The sequence below is a fragment of the Peromyscus eremicus genome, chromosome 7 (genome assembly GCF_949786415.1).
Source record: "Peromyscus eremicus chromosome 7, PerEre_H2_v1, whole genome shotgun sequence".
Lineage (NCBI taxonomy): Eukaryota > Metazoa > Chordata > Mammalia > Rodentia > Cricetidae > Peromyscus > Peromyscus eremicus.
Genome location: NC_081422.1, coordinates 14,176,872 through 14,184,103, shown reverse-complemented (window position 1 = coordinate 14,184,103; position 7,232 = coordinate 14,176,872). Strand labels below are relative to the sequence as shown.

At 40.4% G+C, this 7,232-nt stretch overlaps 1 long non-coding RNA gene across 1 annotated transcript in view; it reads left to right on the top strand.

The window, feature by feature from the left end:
- The first annotated feature begins 612 nt into the window (after window positions 1-612).
- Window positions 613-7,232, top strand: part of LOC131914070 (uncharacterized) — a 55,265-nt gene continuing 48,645 nt past the window's right edge. The window contains exon 1 of the long non-coding RNA XR_009380070.1: window positions 613-959. This is a non-coding gene — a long non-coding RNA (uncharacterized LOC131914070). The remainder of the gene's footprint in view (window positions 960-7,232) is intronic.

Below are 7,232 nucleotides of genomic sequence, written 5' to 3'. Positions count from 1 at the left end.
ACTTTTAAGTATTGAGGCATCTCTCAGGCATCCCGCTATCCCATAGATTTTCTTTTTATGCTCTCAATTTAACATAGAATTGTCAAAAACCTACCAGAGACAAGCCTTTAAAATATCAATCTAGGAATCATTAACATAGTTTGCAGGGAAACAATAAGGATCTTCAATACATAGACATCAAGATAAGTGAAGTGACATTTGTGAGTAGGACAGCCAGTATGGAATGTGGCTTGGGTGCTGTAGGAACAAAATGTTTGAAGAATAGGGTCATCAGTGGTTCATGATGATGGTGACATTAAGACTTCATCTGATAAACAGATTCCTGTGCTGATGTATTGTGTCCCCTAATATACTGTGTCTCCCAATAAAATTTGCCTGGAGATCAGAGGAAAAAGCCAGCCACTATATAGAAGTGAGGCGATGGTAGCACACACCTTTAATTCTATCACTTGGTAGGCAGGGATCTGTCTGGATTTCTGTGAGTTCAAGGCCACACTGGGGAACAAAGCCAGGATTGGTGACACACGCCTTTAATCCCAGCACCAACCATAGAGGTCTGGGGGTTTGTACAGACAGACAGGAAATGACAGAGCTGGGCAGGAAGAGGAAGTAATGTAGCTGGACTGAGAGAGCAAATGAGAGAACAGAACAGAAAGGTATATAGGTGTAGGTAGACAGGAAGTAGCTTGCTTGGGAGACTGAGGTGTTGGTGAGGTGAGGTTAGCTTGTGGCTTTTCCTATTCCTCTGATCTCTCTCAGGCCTTAATCCCAATTTCTGGCTCCAAGTTTTTATTCATAGGACTGTTTAGCAATTTGTCTACAGATTTCAGCTACATAACAGAAAGACGGGCTCACTGGAGACTTCAAAAAGATTATTGTCCTGGGAAGACCACTGATGGTACCCAGATCCAGCACCCAGAGTGACAGAGACATGGAGAGGATACAGGAAGGAAGCAGAGGTATTTATTCATTTTAAGAGACTACTATAAAGGTGATAAAGTGGATGTAACAGTAGAAACGATTTTTTTTTAAAAAAAATTCTTTTTATTCCTGTGTGTGTCTGATTGGGGATTTGTGCAAGTGAGTGCAGTATCCACAGAGGTCAAAAGAGAGAGCATCAGTCCCCTGGAGTTGGAGTTAAGGTGCTTGTGAACCTCCACATGTGGCTGCTGGGAGCTAAACTTTTGAAAGAGCAGTACTTCCTCTTGACTGTTAATCAGTGTCTCCAGCCCCAAGGAGAAATTCTAAGAAGTTTTAGACAATGCATGAATTCACAGTGAACAACTGACAGTCACAAGGCTGAGGATGCTGGTGAAGGCATGGAGGGAGCTAAAGCATGTAGCTGAAGCCAGTGCTGAGGGTGCCTACTGAGGGTGCTAATGGTTCTGGCTGACTGAGGGCACAGACTGCTCTAACTGTGGGGGCTGTGAGGGCTCTAGGAGAGGGAAAACACCACACCACCATAACCCTTGGCACTGGAGAAGGTATGGGGGCAGTACAGGAACAGTGGAGGGGGCTCATGGTGGTCACATCACCCTGAGATCCCACAGAACCACGACAGCCCTCAGAGCCCTCCCCGTCCACACAGTTCTCACAGACTTTGGAAACCTTGGAAACCTTAGTGCCCTCACAAACCCCATCGTAGCAGCACAGACGTTTGGGATCGGCATGGCCCTATCGGCAGCGTGGCACTCCAGCACCAATGTGGTCACAGGTGGTGGCCCTAGCTTTTTATTTTTTAATCTACCCCCCTCTCTCTTTACACTACAGGTCCTTATGTATGTATTATGGATCCTGGTTTTGTGTTTTTATGGGATTCCTGAGTGTGAGAACTGAGGGGATTCATGCACCATGGGGTGTTCCCTTCTGATCTGGATTAGGTACAGACCACACTCAAACACCAATTTCCAGCAAAAAGAGATTCTTTATTAAGCAATAGAGAAACAGGGTGGTTATTAAAAACAAGAAGAAGACAATAAATCAGATGGTAAAGGGTGAGTGGTGAATCTGAGAGGAATTAGTAGGAGGAGTGTGCGTGAATATGATCAAAATGCATTGTATGTATGTATGTATGTATATATATGATATTCTCAAAGAATTAATATTAGAGTAGTCATAATAAAGTTTTGAATTGAATAAAATGAAATTAAACTATATAAAATGATGATGATCAGAGAAACATTTTATTTTAATTCTGGATTTCAATCCTTTAGGGGAAAAATCATGATCTCCATATAACATAAAATAATTTTTGGCACTAATATAAATAAGCAATCTAATTGATGACTGATGAACAATAATGAAAATTCAGAAGACAGAGAAGAAAATATCTATCAGCAAAACAAACTTTAGGTCAGACGGTGATGGTGCACGCCTTTAAACCCAGCACTCAGGAAGCAGAGCCAGGCGGATCTTTGTGAGTTCAAGGCCAGCCTGGTCTACAGAGCGAGATCCAGGATAGGCACCAAAACTGCAGAGAAACCTTGTCTCGAAAAAACAAACAAATAAACAAAAAACCAAAAAAACCCCAACTTTATATGTCTGTCCTTCATATGTGGATAGCAGTATTATCACAATAAAAGTTTAAGGCATTGATATCATTAGTGATGCTACCTGTGATTTTCTTGTCATTCCCATCATGGTCAGAACAAGTCAAAACAATTCTGTTCCTCATGATTTCTTTTAATTTTAGGAATCAAAGGTAAAGATGACATGCAGTTAAAATTTATTAGAAAATATTTAGTATGATACGCTTTTAACATCACGCACTCATGTCCTTTGACATAGTACAGGGAAAGAGCAACACAACATGGAAAAGTATATTCTTTACACATCTCCCCCAAACATGCACCTTGGCATCACAACAAAAAGTCATCATTCTTATGAAAAAGTCAGGTAAAATTACTTAAATTTTTTTGAACTCTGAAGTAATTGATTATTCTTTTTGGCAAGGAATCAATGGGGTTGTTCAAGATTAATGTAGATAAAGTCACTTATAGAAGCTTTTCAAACATTCTACCTGCTAATAGACCCCACCCACAGATCCACTTTCCTTCCGGCCCAATGCCCAGCATGGGTCTTTAGAAAACAAAGGCTGGAGAGGAATTTGCTGTACAAATACAGCTGAAGATAAACGTAAGAAAAACACTGATTTTGTAGGAGGTGAAACCTTCTTGTATCATATTCTTTGTTCACAGTTAAGTGAACAAACAATTGAACTTTATAAAAATAAATAAACAAATCACTGATATCCCCACACTACAGGAAAAAGAACTCAGACACTGCTAATTATGATAGATTTTGCAAAGTATTAAGATAAATAAGTACATTGAACTGACAAAGTTTCCAAGTGTACATTTGAGATTGGATTTTCAAGCACTCTGTCTGGATTTTAAAGTGGAGTAATGCTGTTTTGAGACAGTGTTTTCTAACCACAGAAAGCAAATTAAGTGTCTCTTAATCCTGGTGGTATCTGTTCTGCTCAAATGAGTTGAATTTCTCAGGCACTGAATAATTTGACTGCACTAACCTTCTGTAAGAATAAGAACTGAAGAGAAATAGCTGTGGAGCCCCCAACTGGATCAGGCTCTCTGGATAAATGAGACAGTTGATTGGCTTGATCTGTTTGGGAGGCATCCAGGCAGTGGTACCGGGACCTGTCCTCAGTGCATGAGCTGGCTGTTTGGAACCTGGGGCTTATGCAGGGACACTTTGCTCAGCCTGGGAGGAGGGGACTGGACCTGCCTGGATTGAATCTACCAAGTTGAACTCAATCCTCAGGGGAGTCTTTGCCCTGGAGGGGATGGGAATGGGAGGTGAGCTGGGGGGAAGGTAGGGGCCAGGGGGAAGGAGCGGGAGGGGGGAGAACAACGGAATCTGTGGCTGATATGTAAAATTAAATTAAATTATAAAATTTAAAAAAAAGAAATGAAGAGAAAGGAGTGAGATGAGCAGAGGAGAGTTCAAGGCAGTAGCCAACAATTTATCAAGGTACAGGTGAAGGTATCTCACTTTCTACCACAATACCCCCCCCCCCAGATAAACACACACACATGAGAGAGACAGAGACAGAGACCGAGACAGAGAGACGGAGTTATTAAACACCAGGAGTTGATGTACACTCCCTCCTCTCTTCCTTTTACTTCATCCTTCCTCCCACTAAAATAAATTACTCTTGACAGAAATTTTTATTCTTGTCAACTAACCCCTTGCATACATCACAAGGGACTCTGACAGTGGAGCTAGAAAAACATAATTTCAACAGGAGAACCTCAGTGCAGAGTGTTATGGGCATGTGAATATTTTAGGACTTCTCTGTGTGTTTACAGGGTTGTGTTGGTAGCAGATCCAGCACTGACAAGATGTCATAATAAAGCAAGTGTTTTGTCATTGCTGGGGAAATCTAAAAGAAGTGGATACTTTGCTCTGGACAAAATGAAGACATGGATTATTTTTCTTTATGTCAGTATGTTTTAGAGGAATGCAATTAGTATGGAATTCATGTCTTTAATTGCTTAAAACAAAACATCTGTGTCTATAATATCTTTATGCATGCTACTCTCAAAATAGGAGAAATATGCCCCATAAAAGCTTATCTGTGAGACAGACAGCAATAAAACAAGCACTCCAGATTTTCCTAGAGGTCACTAAATCTGCACATGCAAGAGATAAATCCTGGAATTGTACCATGTAGTTTTGTGTGCAACTAAGAGAACAGAGATACTAACACGAGCTGCCTTTTACTTCTTGGCATTGTGCAGGGTTTGAAACACACCCTCTTGGTCTTCAGATCCAACCTTGGGAAGGCGTACTCTCCCTGGTGTTGAAAGTGAACTAGGGTGGTTCATAATTTGCTTAAGTTTAGTTAGTAGGTGATTGGTAGAGCTGGGGTTTGATTCTGTGACCTGTCCTTCCAGAGCCTGAGACATTGCATGATGGTATATCTCAGTAGTTTTGCGTAGGTTACTGTGTTTGTTTTTAAAAGACACCATATATTTTTTTTACAGACTTTTATAGGTGAATTATCTGCATTGGGGATTTTGTTTTGTCAATTAAAATTAAGACATCCTGAATTAAGGCAGAGCCCTAAGAAATTCCAGCTAAGTACTAAATTTTGAAGTTATCTGAGAACAGGCAGTGATTACATATCAACTATGGGAGGCAAACTTGATCATTTTAAATGACAGTTACAGAGATAATAAAATAATAGGCTGTGTGTATACTTAAAAAGAAACTTCAGACTTCCATTTGACAAAGCATAGTCTTTCAAAATTGCAGTGAAATCAATGGCCATTGTATCAAAATGTCTCGTCATAACTTCTTTTACAGTTATATATATTTTATATATATATGCTTATATAATAATTAAATATATGATCATGCTTTTGTAGGCTTGAAAAAGGGTCTAAAACTATACGTGTGTTTGTTTGTATCTGTGATTTAAATACATTGTACATTATATATGTAAATGTACAGGTTGCCTAGTGTTGTATCCTAAGGTTTATAGCCAGAATTTTCCTTTCTGTTGTACATAGCTTTTTGTAATTGTAATCAATAGATGTGTTTCTTATATCTAACACTGTATATCCATAGCATTGGTGTGTTTATACTTGCCTACCTCTTATTCCAAGACTATGCTGATATTTTGTCTCTTGTCCTTGGTTCTTCTACCCTGCATATGTTTGAATTCAAAAATCTTTCAACCTCCAACACAGCTATTAAATTATAATGCTGACCAGATCTCAATGTCTCTGACAGTACCCGCTTTGGCAGAAGATGAGTTCAAAATAGCAGGAGTTTGCTCGATTCCTGTGACTGGCTCACAGTGTGTTTAAGAGAGGTGAATAGACGTGACAGGTGTAAGTGCTGCTGTGGAGAATGTCCAGAGGGAGTGGCCCTTCTGTTAGATCAAGAAAAAGAGATGAGAAACCAGTTATTATCTGTGGCACAGGGTGGGTTTACGAATCCCTTTCTGTGTTTTGCTTAAGAGTATATATTTGTAGTCAGTTTCTGTGCAGACCTGGGACAAGAAATCCTGGGCATGTGGCTGTACTGTGCTGTGTGGGCAGAAGGACAAAAGCAGAATCTACAACATTGTTAGAACAACTGAGGAATCTGTGCCCTAAGGGAAATGCTTGCAAATACCAAGGTGTAATAGAGTATGAATCAAAAGAAAAACTCAGCTATTTCACATCTAAGAATTATTTAGTTATTTCAAACTATAAAACTTAAAGCTGTAAGTCACTGTTTATTTTGCCTCCTGTAGCTAGAGTTTTCCTGCCTGGCCCACAGTCAGGACAAATCTCTATCACCCGCCAGTCCCACAGCCGCTCAGACCCAACCAAGTAAACACAGAGACTTATATTGCTTACAAACTGTATGGCTATGCCAGGCTTCTTGCTAACTGTTCTTACAGCTTAAATTAATCCATTTCTATAAATCTATACCTTGCCACATGGCTCGTGGCTTACCGACATCTTCACATGCTGCTTGTCATTGTGGCGGCTGGCAGTGTCTCTCTCTCAGCCTTCCTTTTCCCAGCTTTATTCTCCTCCTTGTCCCGCCTATACTTCCTGCCTAGCCACTGGCCAATCAGTGATTTATTTATTGACCAATCAGAGTAATTTGACATACAGACCATCCCATAGCAGCCTCCAATATTAAATACTCAACATAGTTTACCTTTGCTTCATGTTATCTAATATTATTCTAATTCTTTAGAATAATCCTGAGGTTTAGTTATATTTTCTCCACTTTATAAACAAATCAAGTGAGGAGTAGAGGTGGTGTCTTAGCTAGTCTTTTCATTGCTGTGATGAAACACCACAACCAAAATGACTTAGAGAGGAAATGGCTTATTTTGCTTATACTTCCATATCATAGTCCCTCACTGAAGGAAGTTAGGATAAGAACTCTAACAGGGCAGGAACCTAGAGCCAGGAGTTGATGCAGAGGCCATGGAGGGGTGCTACTTACTGTCTTGCTCCCCATGGCTTGCTCAGCCTGCTTTCTGACAGAACCGAGGACCACCAGTAGAGCAGTGTCCCAACCCACATGGACTGGGCCATCCCACATCAATCACTAACAAAATGCTCCACAGGCTTGCTTGCAGCCTGATTTTTTTTTTTAATTTTTATTTTGCAATACAATTCAGTTCTACATATCAGCCACAGATTCCCTTGTTCTCCCCCCTCCCGCCCCCCTCACCTTCCCCCCAGCCCGCCCCCCATTCC